At 32.5% G+C, this 16,516-nt stretch overlaps 2 protein-coding genes across 8 annotated transcripts in view; both read left to right on the top strand.

Annotated features, from left to right (window-relative positions):
• Window positions 1-10,920, top strand: part of LOC143196663 (uncharacterized) — a 193,180-nt gene extending 182,260 nt beyond the window's left edge. For all 3 annotated transcript variants that reach the window (XM_076404580.1, XM_076404559.1, XM_076404553.1), the window contains one exon: window positions 10,781-10,920. The gene's annotated coding sequence lies outside the window, so the exon portion shown is untranslated. The remainder of the gene's footprint in view (window positions 1-10,780) is intronic.
• Window positions 10,786-16,516, top strand: part of rdgA (retinal degeneration A) — a 281,202-nt gene continuing 275,471 nt past the window's right edge. For 4 of the 5 annotated variants that reach the window (XR_013005773.1, XM_076404439.1, XM_076404422.1 and 1 more), the window contains exon 1: window positions 10,786-10,925. The gene's annotated coding sequence lies outside the window, so the exon portion shown is untranslated. Of the gene's footprint in view, window positions 10,926-11,295; window positions 11,359-16,516 lie in introns of those variants that run through there. The other variant, XM_076404430.1, reaches the window with a different exon arrangement.

Genomic DNA, 16,516 nt, shown 5'->3' with positions numbered 1-16,516 from the left:
TATAGAAACCAATGTTAAAATGTTAAATCAATACACGCATGTTTTTTGTCGATATTTGTCATACAATATCGCAAAATTGTTTTTATTGCCTCGTTATTGAACATATTTGGAAGTCTGAAATATATTAATGATACACGTAGTAAATTATTTCAACAAAATGATATATAATAACGTAAAAAATATAATGAATGAATTTTGATATAAATATAGTTAGAGAACCATCCTAAATACATATGCACCTATATTGTAATTGACGAGCACTTATATTAATTTAACTGTGTTTAACTGAAGGATAAATTGTCGGGCGAATTTATAGTAGTCGCTGGAGGCGGAAGGTCAGTTCGAATGCGTCGCGTTAATGGAAGTGTGAATGACATCGTCGTCAGTCTCCGCTCGGTTCGATATCGACAATCGTAAAGTTAATGGACGACGTTTATTTTCAATCGATTGAGGTTTGGAATGGTCGCTGTTCGTTTTTGTTGTAGTTGGTGAAATCGATTGGTGCGATATTGCTTTTTCTTAGTGGTAGTGGATGGTTTTCAAACAATGAAATAATATAAGGACTTATTAATATGCATTATTTGTTAATTTGATAATTTGAAATTTGGTTTATTTGGTTATTGAACGAGTTCTCTGATTAAGATATTGACATCCAGTCATATTTTTTGTTAATGTTAGAATGTATTATGTACTAGCACGTATTTTGATAAGCGATTAATGTAAACAAATATTTTAAACATTTTTCTATATAAATTCTCCATTTCATAGCATTGAGTTATCGAGTGTATACAGACGCTAATCACGGAATGCTGAAATATGCTCTCATTAGATTTTCGACATTAGTTACTTCTTTTGTTTGAATTGGGAAAAATATGCTGCTGGAGTCTCTCAAACAATTTTGGACATTTATGGTGATGCCGTTTATTTTAGATTAGTATATGAGAGCAAGCCTCATCGACATCAAATAGAATAGTAGACTGTTTTTTTGTTCCGGTCTAAAACCAGGCTGTGGAATGTATAGCGCATACCGGGTCGCGGATACTTGCCTTGGAGTAACAAGTTGGACCGGGTTATGTGGGACTGGGTGGGACCCCTGGGCTTATCACTACACTAAACCGAAACCGCCTCACACTTGACCCCTATGGATCGCTACTACTACTGCATTAAATTTGGGGATATGGCACCCGCTGATCGGGCAGCCGTTATTCGGCACGAGGACCCAGCGATTCTATTGATTCGCGAACTTGAGTTAACACACGACTGAATACTGTCGTACAGGAGCAAAAGTTATGACTGCAGTGATGGATTAAGTCGCTTCAACCTGGCAAAGGGGGAGGTTAGCGGTGACGCGATGTTAAGCTCGCAGCATGTTGACCAAGTCCCGAACAAGCGAACAAGTCTTCAGAAGAACTTGAACTGAGTTGTTGTTTGTGGAATGATTGAGATGTAAAATGCCTGATTTCTGGAGTGTCAGTTTACCTATGAATTTGATTATTTCTGACAAATCATGGAGCGGTCAAGATCATTCTGAGGAGGTTATTTCGGAAAACTTCTTGGATGTTTTTTAACTTGGTTGGGTGTAACAAACTTGAAGTAGACATTAGATCCGTAGAAGAGTACGGACCGAATTAACATCTGGTAAAATAAGCAATTGATGGAGATGGGAAGTCTGCTAGGAGGGCAGATCAAAGAAGATAGCAGGTTTGCTATTCCCGAACCTCTTTCGATTGCTTTCTGGATTTGGGAATTCCGACGGAACCATCGGTCGTTGAACGACGTATTGTTGCAAAAAAGAAGTAGCAATAATCAGTGATAGACGCAAAGTTATGACAATGCTCAACCACACGTTTCAAGATTTGTGAAGGATACATTTTCGCTCACCAGACATGGCGCCTTCTGATTACCATTTGTTCAGGTTAATGCAGCATAGTTAAAACTGCGAAAATGAATCGATTGCTGAATAGCTGCCAAACCAACATCGATCTTTTGACACTTTGCTCTGATGTTTCCAGGAATATCAGAAAAATTGTGAAAAATTATGCTTTAATGCAATTTAAAAATTCTGCATCTTCAGTATTTCGAACGTGCCTCAGTTAACCCACGACGTATTTATAATCGCAACAGTGTATACTTCACAACACTTACAAAATGTAGCTAAGCATTTTGTAGTAATATGTTTGGGAATGACTCTGGACACTATTAAATTCCTGCAAAAAATATGTCGAAAAATATTTCTTTACACCGGCATTATACAATAAGTTAATATATTTAAAATGTTTTATTTTGGTGAGTTTACATTATTTAGTTTGTATGTTAGGTGCTCGTATTCGTATGATCGTTTTCGAATTTACGATAAATATACAATACTTTACCTTTGATCTTCTGTAAAATTCTTCCAGCCAACATGCTAAGTATCACCTAAAACGTGAGTAACAGCTAGCTCAATTGTAAATTATTTGGATTAAAACTTATATATATATATATATATATATATATATATATATATATATATATATATATATATATATATGTATATATGTATATATGTATATATATATGTATATATGTATATATATATGTATATATGTATATATATATGTATATATGTATATATATATGTATATATGTATATATATATGTAAATAAGGTATTGTATATTCGGCATGTGTAACGACTCGAGAGAGGTCTATAATGGAATTTCAGCCATTGGGAAAAATTAGTTTACGAGCATCTAGCGACGCCAAATAGGAAATGAAGCAAGACCGAGGACGGGGATTTGTCGGGGCGGATCGGGCGGTTTTCGGGCGGCGACACTGGAGATTATCCAGGAATTGGGAAATGTATGGGATCGTGAACTTGTTATTTAATTGAAGCCTTATCGGATGAAGAGGTCGAGCCGGACCTTTGCGGGGCCGTCTTAAGTGTGTTTTTGTGTCTTTCTTGCCGTTCTCCAACTATTTACCTCATATTCGGGATTAATGGAGTTTCGGATGACAAGAAATGATATTTTGCGGTGATGACGTTGTGCGATCTTTCAACATAGGTATGGGCATAACAAGAAAATTATTTAGAAAAATAGTGTTTAGACGTCCAAGTGATATTCAATTATCATGCACGATGGACTTCTAAATTCTTCTTCCTCTTCTTCTCATAAACAAAACAATTTACACAGCTTTTAAAAAGTTTTTATTGAGTTTAAAAAATTAAAAAAAGAGAAAGAACGTTTTGTTTCATACTAACGTTATACAGTAGCCTAAATGTTGGGTACAAAACCTAGCCAAACGACATTCATCAGTTGTCATCAATTGCCATTAGTTGATAACTGTGGTCGTCTTTTGATAGCTTGTATTGCAAAATTGATGAAAATGGAAATAAATATGTTATTACAGATTTTATTTTAATTTTATCTAGGCCTGATTTATATATCTATTAAAAACGCTTTATTCTGCTTGAGTTTGGAGTAACTAAAGAATTCATTTGAAGTAATTTAATTTAAATTGTGATTAGTATATAATCTTAACGATAGTCATTCTAAGGAGTTTTTGAAAATACGTCATCTAAATTTGTGACGTTAAAACGTCGCAATGTTGCTTTATTAACTCTGAGTTTTAGTTCAGTCTGGTTCTAATATACAACAATATTCTAATCTAAATAAAACAATTAAACAAAAATATTGTTAATAGTTATAATATATTTTAATAAATCTAATGCATATATTATCGAAGGACTTAAAACTACAATTGAGTATACAATTATAATACTTAGTTATAATAGTAGGATAAGATTGTGTTTGATTATATTTACATTAAACTCATGAGTTAAAGTTCTAGGCCCATTTTTTTTATGTAGTTGTATCTCCTGGACGCCCAACCCACCTGATTAACAATTTTATATCCAAGTAATACATTTTACTTTCATTAGAGATCATATTTACCTTTTACGCTTAGTTTTTGTGTTCTTCGATACAGTGTTTCCTTGTAAAGAGACTTTTATATTATTGTATTTCTCATTGGTTTATTCTGTTAATACATGTATACATCGTTCTTGATAAAACTAGATTTAATCATTGCATTCTCCATAATGCATTTGCCATATATGCAAAAGATTTACTATTTTTTCTATCGTGGCACATTTTAATCAAATGCTCATGTATATTCTGAACAATTACACACATATCTGTGCACATAAATATTTGACAGTTTACAATAATATTTCCTAGAGCTATCATGTATTAATTATATACTCACCTTTACTTGTTTCCACTCTTACATCCTTACAAATTAGCAGCATTGAATCATATCATATTCAAAAATTTCATTCAAGTGAATAACTAAGCCTGTTAATTTCCGAGCTATCTAACATTTGTTCATAACTCCTTCATTAGTTAATTTCTTCTTCAATATGACTGATCGAGTTCATTCAAATCGAAGGTGTTATTAACCATAACCATTAACCAGTTTCTAGCTTGAAATATAATATATCTGCAATTAATTTTTAAAAATGTTAAGGCTAATTAAACCTAGTCAATTATTATTCTAACGTTTACCTTTTTCCGTCAACTGTAAATATATAAAATATGTAAATTCTATATTTTTCAGACTGTCAGTTCCCTTTAAAATAATTGTATTAAATTATGTTTGTGTTGAAAAACTTCTCACTGTTTTTACACATTTCGTATATTTAATCTCTCATAGAGTTACATCAAGCTGATCTTGATTCGTCGCCCATTTCGTATGAGAACGATTTATTTCGGTGAATTTAAGATTATATTTTTCATTTTTTGAGATATTTTAGTGACCACGTCCATACTAATATTCAAAACAATTTATAATATTCCAAATTAATATTTAATAGTAAAAATGCTTACCTCTCTAACGAATTTTACTGGCAAGAAGAGGCCTCCATTATCTCGTTCCTATTCAAAGTAACTGATCAGAGACGCATTCTGTTCTGTCTGGCTTCGAAATTTTCAATCAGAGTAATGATAAGCAGCGATTTGAAATTTATTAAAACAAGCAAAGCATTTAAATGACGTTTTCCGGTTTATAACCTCTTATCACTATTGGTTTGAGGAATTTTGCATACGTTTGACAACCGGACAACTTTGACAGTCTAATTCGGTTACACGTTCGAACTTATCAGACAGCATTGTGTCTCTTTATAACTAGAATAAAATGAGAAGGAAAATATTGTGTGATTCTAAAACGAACTCACAAATTACGGCAGACAATTTAAACATCTTGATGGCGTATGCACAAAATTTCTTTGGATAGACTGTATATTAGAGACTTATACTTATAGACTGTATGTAGAGCTCGGTTTAGGAATTTTCAAATATCAAACCCAGCTTTCAATGCAATACATTGCATATGACTAAAATGTACTACATTTAAAGCTACATTAAATAATTAAGATATTATAGTTAAAAGATTCAGTGTAATAATGGCATGTAACTTGTAGTAATTTAATTGTGTATATATGTGATAAGTTGGTATGTTTTGGAACTTGAAACATTGTTTTCTCAAGCTGTGTGCTGTGTAACGATCTCAAGTCAAAAGTTATTTTGTGGGGCGTTATATTCGTGGAATAACTCATCATCTATAGTTATAATAATTGCCTCATATTATACTAGAGGCCCCGATAAACTTCGTATCTTGTATATTTTCTCTGCCAATAACAATAGTCACTTTGTGGATTCTCGGTGACGACTTTTAAATTTTTGTTGACTCCATATTAATAGTCTACGATTACAATCTTTGGTAGCCGTTTGGTCTGGCCGTCTGGCTTTGGTGACCTTGAATTGTAATCTTTTGTCCAAATTTCAATATAATATGTTAATTTGCAATAGCTTCAGTCTGCCTTTGGTGGGTTTACACCTTCAACTAAGATGCATGTGCCGAGAATCCACGCGCTAGGGTTGTTTTCCAAAGCTTGATTGTTTCTTGCTTGAAGAAGCTTACGGCTAGCGGTCATTCAGCACCTTATCTCGACCTTGTGTGACTCTACAGCTTCAGCTGCAATACTTTCGTCCGAGCTCCACTTAACCACACCAACAAACCACCCTCAAACGCTTTGAGTAACTGTGGAACGATTGCCAATCCAACGTCAACCTGTCCTCTTTTCTTGATAATTATTTTTATTCCGGTTAAATGAATGAATTCGAAAGGGGACAGTCTTATGATCTTCCCGAAATCCTACCGACTGCGCCATTTATAGTATATGAAAGGGTTATTAATCACAAGAACTGTTAATTTTTTTGAAAAACTTTTTTATTTTACGGAAAGAAGTGACAACTTGTTGAATTACGACATTGAGGATTCTAATCCATTAGAATACAGACTAAGTTATTTCACTTGTTCACCATTTAGATAGCTTTAAACCAGATAGCCGTATAATCAGTCACGTATTACATAACACGTATATACGATAAATCTTATATTATAAATCTTTATGAGAACGGAGAGGAAGTTTCTGATTTTTCACCTCCAGTCGCTTTGTTTAAAGGCGTGTTACAGTGGCGAATCAAGAATTTTGATACTCTGTTTAATAAATATAAGTACAAATATTGAATAAGATCCAATTCAATACTATAATAATTTTTGAAACCATCATTAGCCCTTCGAGCGACTTTGGATTGACTTGGATAATTCTTGCGTTAACCTTTTATTTTAATCCATGTTTTTTTTAGGCTAATTCATCATAAAGGCTTCTGAGAAAGTCGTTCTTCATTCCACAAGCATGTGCAAACTATTTTTGTTGTTTTTTAAATCCTAACGATAGTATGTAATTGTATACGTTTTCATCAGTTATATCATGTTTGATATGATTTATTTAACATTTAAAAAAAGTAGATATTGACTATAGCGATGGTCTGACCTTGCCGTCGTCCCCAGTTGAGTGCCGTTGTCGAACGGCAATCAGCGAATGCGGACAGGAGAAAAATGCCCAGTCATTTTTCCCGCTGGGAAAGCTCAATTTTTTTCGCCATACCTGTTATTTTATTAAACGTTGAAAAACACCATGGCAATTATTTTTATGAATAGCCAACGGAACAAGTGATCGAGGGAGGACGCGGCAGTTGGCGTACGTTTCATTAAGGTTGATTAATTGACCGGAACATCATTAGCATATCCGATGGATTTTCGGCTTTCCGCCCGTTGATTTTCCACGACGATTCGTATTTTCTTTTACCCTCATGTTTTTTTTTTGAGACAGCGTGTCTCAATCGACGACTGACAAAAAGGCAATTGTGCGACACGAAAAAAGATGTTAGAGAGCGTTTTTATCGTTTACGATGTCGTCGTGATAGAGTCCATTTTCACTGTTCGACGAAAAAATTTCAAGCTGATTTCATCGAAATATATTCCTTTAACGGGCCTTGAATATTTTTGGCCATTAAGGTCTTATTTCCACATAATTTGGAACTAAATCTATTATAGAAAGTACCTTGTAACTGTGGTAAATGTAGCTACCTTTCTTGCGGTGCGAATTTTTTGTTATTCAATAATTGATATCAAATCATCAGCAAGAACAAATCATAATCTGTGTTACAATGTAATACTTATCACTAAATATCAAACAGAAAGTTGTTAAATTATTGGGAGCTGTGCCATTGCGAGAGAGCTATATTTATCTTGCACATTTTTTCCGATAATAACAATTATCATTATCGATTGTCAAATGCTGATAAATTAAATCTCTTCCTCCTCGCAGAGCTCACCAGCAAGTGTCAGGTCTGATGAGGATATTATGGCTTTAAAATGGCATCCGATCCAATGATATTTTGAATATTTCGACTAAATCATTATTCTGATGAATAAACATTCGTAGTTCTTAGACAATACTTCACTTCACTGTTAGATTGTCAACAGAAGACTTGTCCATAATATACACTAGTAAGAATTGAGAATCTGCATCTAGTGTTAACAGTGCTTCTAGTAAATGTTCTAGTGGTTATTAGCTTATTTCTGATTCAAATTTGAGTGTTACAAAAAAGTAGTCATTGTTCTGTACAAAACTGTTGCACCAAACTACGTAACTTGGAATCAACTGTTATATTTTGGATCGTTAGCCAAGAAGTAGTTAAAATCATTTCCCATCATAGAAGCTGATTATTTGATGGTCACTAGTGCGATTAGCACTCTTGATTGACTTCGACAACCTAAGTCAGGTTGTATTTTAATTGACTTTATTAAAAACAAAGGCATAATAGCAGTTCTGAAACACAAATGACTAAATAATAACATGGCACATTGACACATGACTAGATCATATTTAATAATATATGCCATTATTTTTCACTTATTTCTCACATTATTGAATGTGTCTAGCAGAAAATGATTTAATAATAGCGGCAGGTAGTTTTAATCGGTATTTAATATTTTTAGTCAAAATAACTTTTCAAATACACCAATTAATATTTGACAACCAATTGGTGTCCATCCTTTGCGATTGTGACAGTTAGCATAGGAAAACGAACTTTTATTATTTTCGTTTCAATTTTCCGTTCAGAAATTGTTTTAGTTTTAGCGATATTAGCGAATAAAAATTCATTTATATATATATATATTATTTTATATTGTATATATTGTATTTAATATCATTTATAGACATCATATGGAGATATATTGTATTATATCTCTATTGAGGTTTTTTCCCTTTGCCTTCAACTACATTCCAGTTTGTGTTCTTTGTAGAAGATACTAGATAGTCTATTATAGCCTAAACTTATTTTCATTTTCTTAAGTATACTACTGTAACGCAATCTCAAACGATAAAATATCGATTAGGGACCATTAACTTACTGTGTGAAACTTCGCTCATGTGGCCTGCCTCAGAATATGTCAAAGCATCCGATCACTTTGCATCTTTGATGAGGTGATCACAGAAGTTGACCCCATTCAAGACTATTTCTTACGATTTTTACTATCCATTGGTAAAAATTATAGCAAACACAAATGTATATTTTATTCGCTATAGATTCTTACATTCAGGCAGACAAATGAAAAATAATGTTTTAGTAATGTCTGTAATAACAAATAACGTTTTAATAAAGAGGTTGTTCAACCTAACAATTTTTGATTTTACATAATATTGCAATGCTTGTAAACAATGATTCCATTATCGAATCTAAACTGTTAGCTTGAGTTTGACGTTCAATTAAAATGGGTGAAAACAAAATTTGTATAAAAAACGAATTTTCCTAGAAAGATCGAATTCTTCCTTAAGAATCAGCATTCGATGAGTTCTCATATTCTTTTAATGATAAATTGTCCGCAATCAGTAAAAGTTCTTTCATTATACACTATCTATCCGCTGTGGTAAATCTTCTAGTTGCTGCTCTTTGGTTGTTAGCTTCATCGACTTTAGGCTATGAGACGGTCAATGATATGTGCGCTCTCCTTTTAGCACACCTTTCTGTAGCTATTGCAATCATCTGACAAATGGTATTTGACATTGTTAGATAATATCATGCTTTAACAACAGGGGAAAGATAAATTAAAACTTGGTTGGGCTGTATAATATTATATATTATTAGTCACTCGAAATATTATTTTCAGAATTTTCATTGTTCGAATAAAACATTCAATAACCTTTAATAAACCTTAAGGGTATTGAATAATTTTGGTGTGAGCCTTCTCTATATATTGTTAGATACCGCCTCTCTGCTATTGGATGGGCACCCTCTCCAATACCATGGATAGTCCTACTCTTTCCACTCCTGCAGAAAAATCAAATTCCCAATCACCCAGAAAGCGACTCGGTACAAGATTCTAATCCATTCAGTTTGTCTCTACGGAGCACAGGTGTGGTACATGTACGTCTATGAGAGACAACTTGCCCTACTACAAGTGTTTCAGTCCAAAAACATCCGCGCATTACTCAATGCCCCATGGTTTATGAGGAACGTGAACACTCACCTCGAATCAGGCATCCCGTTCGTGAAAACTTTCACGAACATGCTCAGAGTAAGGTTCTCCCTAGACGCTTCAGAACCCGATAACAATCTGATCAAACCCCTTCCCATCCACAAACCCCGGGAGCCAAACCAACTGCGACAATCCCAGTCGAAACCCAGGATCTCTGTCTCGAATCCGAAGCGACATCAGCAAAAGAATATTTAGTTCTAACTGGTCAATCTGGAATATGAAAAAAAAATAGTACAAGCAGTTGTCCTGGTACCATCGCAGCGATTAAATTAGATTGCACTATTAGTTCTACCGGTCCTTGGTATTTTCCTGACTAAAATCTAACAATATTGTTATATCATATTGAAGTAAAAAAAATTTAAATAAATTTGAAGAATGACGGTTGCTCGAAAAAAAAATTTAAATCAAATCGAAAATCAAATTATTTTTTGAAATGATAAAAATCAAAATTTCAAGTAAATCGGTTTAGTAGAACATGAGATGAGTTCAGAGTTTAATTTTTTGATGCCGCGCCAATAAAACATATATACCTCAAAAATAATTTAAATAAAAAAAAATTATCTTAAAGGCATTTAATACAAGAGTTATGTTTTGATAATGTGAAAAAATCCGTTTTTTTTTTAATTTCTAGACCACATACCCTCTTAATTATTTGCTCATATATTCATCCGATAATACACTTTTATTTAGTTAACCATATAATTTTTTATTTTTGAGTGAAATTATTTGAATTATTATAAACTAGATTAATAAACGGATTAAGTATATATTAACATTACATCATATGCAACATACATATATGGTAATAAATATTATTCATAATATAAATAATTTTCTGTATATATTTTCAGGTCAAAATGATATATCCTGCCAATCCGGGGCCCGGTACCGGTTCCGATTCGCAGGACGCCGACAGCATGCAGTATTAAAATACTCCGATGGCCCTTGCGGTCATTGTCGACCACACCTGTGGCTCAACACTTTGGCAGCATAAAAGTGAGTAAACCGATTGCTTTATAAAAAGGAAAACCTTTCTGTTATTTTCTCTTTCTTTTTTGTTATTCCGGGTTTTTCCGAGTTCGACACAGGAAACAAAGGGCGCGGGACGAGGGACGGCGATGTGTAGCGGAACCGCGCAAAGCGAAAGCGTTCCAGAAAGATTTATTCAAGTTTTTTTTTGCTGGAAAACTTTATCCCCCTTCGCCCTCCATTTTGCCTGCTACCGTAGCCGCTCCAGGATCAACGATACATTATTCTGGCCGTGCGGCGAAATTTTGCAGAGAAATGTTTTTGTTGTCGTATAAAATATTTGATGGAAATTTAATAAGTTTGTCGGAATAACGGGGGCGCCTCTTTTTTCAGCTGCAGGGAATCAACGAAAGAGGGAGAACATCGAATCTGGAACGAATAAAAATTATTTTTATAAAAGGTATACGTTTTTCCCTGTTATTCATATCTTTTTTCAATTACTTTTAATACCTATCCTGATATTCCACAGTTGTCGCATTGACTCCCACGTCTATTTTGTTTCCGTTCTTTAAAATTTAAGCATATTCTAAATTTGGCATATTTTAGCAAATCCTTAAACATATTATTTTTGATAATATGCAATATTGAAGGTATATTAACAGTATTTTTCTTAATATATTATTCTTGTTCTTGTTACTTAGATCATGTCTATTTCATGTTTATTTCAAAATATTTTATTATGTCTACCTCTTGATACCTAAAATTATTATCTCACAAGTGGTGCAAAAGTCCCGCTACCATTTTGATTGCACGCCATCTTGGTTGTGTGACGTTTAGGTCAGTTTTGCTATAACCATTGTGTTGTGTAGTCGTTAATATTTTATTGTGGATAAATATAGGCCACAAGAACGAGCAGAAATTGTGACAACCTTTATTGAAATTAATCGTTCCATTATTGCCACTCAGCGAAAATTGCGTCACACGATACAATGGTTAAAGCGAAACTAAGCAGAACCTCACACAACCAACATGGCGTACAATCAAAATGGTAGCGGGTCTTTTGCCCCACCTGTTATAATAGTTAATTACTAGTGATCGCTCTGTGGTTGATGTTCGACCACAATTTATGAAATTTCTCTCATAACAGAGTAAAGGAAATAATTTAAAAACTATATGTTACTAAAAAGTGTTTTCACATTATTTTCAATATGGGGTCAGAAATATATTTGAAATCTAACATTAATTAAAGTAATAAATGTAAAATAAATGTCTGCATATTAAAACATTAAAATATATGCAAACTATCTCAAGAACTAACCCACACTAATGTTATTAAATTATATTCAAGTAAACTTATTTCCATTAAGTTCTAATAATCAACAAAGTATTTATAAGTTTAAATTGATACATGACTGAACATTATCAACAAAGTGTGTATTAATAATCTTTCTTTACTTTTTTGTTATAAACATAAATATGGAAGAATAATACATATAAGTAATTTTTTTTGTATACTAAAACCCATAATAGATGAATTAAACAATTTTGAAACTGATATTTCAATTTAGCATGTACATTAAATAAATAATAAAAACAATTAGGTAATTTATTTCATTCAATTTAAATTGCAATATATATATATATTAAAGGAATGTATTTATAATCATTAAATTAACTGTTAATTTTTCAAAATTTAAGTGTATAAAGTAAATAATCAAACTAATTGAATTAATTAATATTTACCAAATTTACTATTAATAAGTCATAATTTCTTTCACTTGTCCTATGGGTTGCATCTGTCTAAATTAAATAGTGAGTTTCACTTTAACTCCTATATATCTTCATTACTTGATTTATGTATCCATATAGTCCTTATCTCTTATCCATATTTCCTACCTAAAACATATATTGCAAGAACAATAAATATACATAGGCTGATTAACAGAATAATTTCTTTACATAAATTTTTAAATAAAATTATATCATTTTACGCATTTATTTAACTTTTTGACATCTATAATTGTTAATATTTTTGCGGCAAATTAAATCTTGATGCAAAAATTAACGTAATTATTACCTGCAATATTCGGTTACTGCTTTGTTAAGAAATGCTTTTACTAAGGAAACCAGAAATGAACCACCTAAGTTAGTACCATATTTACAGAAAAATATTAAAAACCTTTAGAATTACCTCTAGTATAATGATATATTATGTGTCCAGAACTATATCAATAACAATCAGTCCTTCAGAAGAAACAATTTTTCTTAGTAATTCTCTGATCATCAGACATAAAACCAAATCAAAAGCTGATTTCCAAAATCTAAAAATTTTGTAAACAACGAAGACAGACGATTCTTGCTATTCTCGAATTTTACATTAATAAAATGCTGCGATTACATTTTCGCACATGTCGGGTTTTTTCTTTCACAGCTGTATATAACTTTTAATAAAGCAGACGCAAAAAAAATTAAAATATAATTTTACGTGGTCATAATATCCTTAATCGTTTTATACCTAATCTTGTTATAACTCTTTAATAGTTTCCACAATAGAGGAATAACCCAAAATAATACAAGATCCTAAATAACATTTTTAAAATTAAATAGCTTTATTTAATAATGTTCTAAGACATTTTCCATTTTAACGCCGTTTTAAATGTAAGTAGGGATTTGCCTTGCGATTCAAAATTTCCTGCCGGCATTTTGCGGTACAACGTTGCCATATTTTGATTTTAAAAATTAGTCGTCCATAGTTGATTTACGTACAATAGAAACGACGAATAATCTACCGTGCAAGAATGGGAGCTGGCATCACGTTAGCCGTGTCCAGTGAAAATAAAGCCACAAATATTTGTTTATATATTTTGTGTCACTGATATAGCCGCCAGCTATTCTTGGTGGCTTGATTTGGGTGTATTTCGCTTTGTTGGAATTTCTTTATTTGTAGCGCATATTACATAAACATTTTATACCTAAAAATTCTTCCAGATGAATTTGTTTTCCCTAAGAAGGGTGGAAAAATTTTTGTAAGTCGGTTAAAATATAAAAATAAAAATATTAATATATCTCGGTAATTTTGATGTAGTTATACTGAGGATTCACAGAATATTTTAAATTAACTCACTTCATTTTATTTATAAAAGGTTCCCAAATTCAATGGTTTTCCATACACTCTTATATTCCACTCAAAGAGAAGTCTTGAAGAGCGCCAATGGTTCTCGTTTGGTTTAGTTGCTGTTCGCTTGAAAGAAGTTTCGCTTGTTTACATAGCATTTTAAGTTAACTAGGGTTTCATTACTGGGCGTCATGCTATTTAGTTAACACAAGAAAAACTACCAGTATTCTGTCAGTTCAAGTTCTTATTAATTTTTTTATGTTGAAATGCAGGTATGACAGAAAGGGTACAGTCCTTGGTTTACTCAGTACAGAAAGATTCCGGATCTGCTATCCATTTTTGTACTAGTTCAACGCTAGGTACATTTGTTTGTTAGCTAATATTGTACTGAGCACTAATTTAAAATGTGTAAGATAAAAAGTAAGGAATGCTCCTAATGAATACCCTGTATATATATTCAAGGATCAACATTCAGACAAACTTAAAATTAATTCAATTTTATTTCAAGTAAGGCAACGGAAAATTGTATTGTAGCGGTTAAAAATTAAATTTTAGAGCAACATAAAAGCAAGCGATAACTGAAAGATTTCAATAATAATCCTTCAATATAACAATGTTGTTCATTTGATTATCAACATCGGCCAAAATCACAAATTCTATTTAAGTATGATCGTGTCCAAGAAATATATTTCGATGTTTGTTGAATATTGCGGAAATATGAAATATTTAACGACATTGTGGAGGTAGGTCAAAGAATGTATGCTTTGGACTGAAGTCAAAAATGTTGATGATTTATTGCGCCTGGAAAAGTCCCAATTTATTTTAAATAATTATTTTACTTTTTCTCCTGTGCAGTGTAGACTATGTTCCAAGTTTAGCCTAACGACCCTTAATTAGCAAAATTGTTATTTCAATTCTTTTATTTAATTGACTCTGGAAAAAATTGTTGACTATTTCTTGAACTTTTCTATTTATATTCTATGTTAGTGGGGAGATATTTTCATCAATGTATGATAGATGTTTTCGTCAGTGTATGTGTATCATCAATATTTTCATCACATATCTTGTTTTTTTTTGTAGGGAACTATACTTTCTGAATAGTGAGTCGTGCGGATACTCTGTAATCCATCGATCATTTAAACTCTGAACGATTTTAGCTCTCAGTGTCGACTTTCTAAAAAAGTTTTGTTAAATGGGTTCTATTTTAAATGAACCGACGCAGATATCTGCACTTATTCTTTAGAGACAAAGCTTAAATAATCTAAGAATTAAGGTTGTTATACAGTCTAAAGATAACTGTTCACTGCCCGTTCCTCCAGGCAGTAGATATAGGTGGAAAAGATTTGGACGGCATTTTATACAATATAAATAAAACCCGCAGAATTTATGAACATTTAGATGTAACCCTGTAAATATTTTCAAGTATATACAAAAGTAAAAGCTAATTCTATTTTATTTGAAATAACGCAACGGAAAACTGCATTTCAACAGTTAATATTTAAATTATAGAACAACATAAAACCAAACGACAACTGAAATGTTTAAATAATAATTCTTCACTATAATAATGTTGTTCATTTGATTCCAAGTTCGAAGTCAAAAATGTTGATGATTTATTGCGTCTGGAAAAGTCCCAATTTATTTTAAATAATTTCGGGGATTATTTTACTTCTTTTCGTATGTAGTATAGAATGAACGCATTACATCAGCCTAACGATCCCAGTCGTTCTAGCAATCTTTTTAATGTCTTAATGGTGTCCTTATTTAATGGTCCCGTACCCGAAAATTCTTTTCAAGATATTCTTCACAGGTTTACACGTTGAAAGGGAGTCAATACTTTTAGGGAAAACGAGAAAAAAAACAGTTTCGTTTTTTATCGGACAAGGAAACAGTCACAAAGGGATAGGGAGCGCGCGCGTGTGTGTGTGAGGTGGGAGCGTCGACGACGACCCAAAGGACTACATAAGGCTTTATTCAGATTATTTTCTGTGTTGATATATATCGTCACGGAGACAGTATTAAAATATTTTCTTCAGGGTTGCGGCTATTTTCCGAACCGCTCGTATTTTTGTTGGTGGACGTCGTTAAAACGTCGCCAGGAAATTAGGAATATTTAACGAGTGAAAGGCGCGTAAAATGGCAAAATATTATTTTTCGGGGATGGTCGCTTTTCGCCTCCATTAGGGAAATCGGCCGGTTAATATATACGCCGTTTTTCTGTTCTCTTGCTCTGGCAGACTGTGTCCATTAATAAATGAATCAGTGATTAGTTGATTTTCTTCGTCCTTATTTTTACAGCAGAAAGTAACTAATGGTCGTTGATTTACATTTTATACGGTATTGTGAAAAGCTGATTGGCCAGAATATTAAATAGCGGTTTTGATTGCTCTTTGACAATTAAGGTTAGTAAATGACATTTGTAGAGGTATAAATTTTAAGTTGACAATATTATTTTCTATGAAGGCAATTTTGAGAACTGCGAAATGATTCATGTTTAGTTTGG

Source organism: Rhynchophorus ferrugineus, unplaced genomic scaffold (assembly GCF_030347505.1).
Source record: "Rhynchophorus ferrugineus isolate W39M unplaced genomic scaffold, kcgeb_rfMv2 rfM1, whole genome shotgun sequence".
Classification (NCBI taxonomy): domain Eukaryota; kingdom Metazoa; phylum Arthropoda; class Insecta; order Coleoptera; family Curculionidae; genus Rhynchophorus; species Rhynchophorus ferrugineus.
The sequence above is the reverse complement of the archived record's forward strand: the minus strand, read 5'-3'. Positions and strand labels throughout refer to the sequence as shown.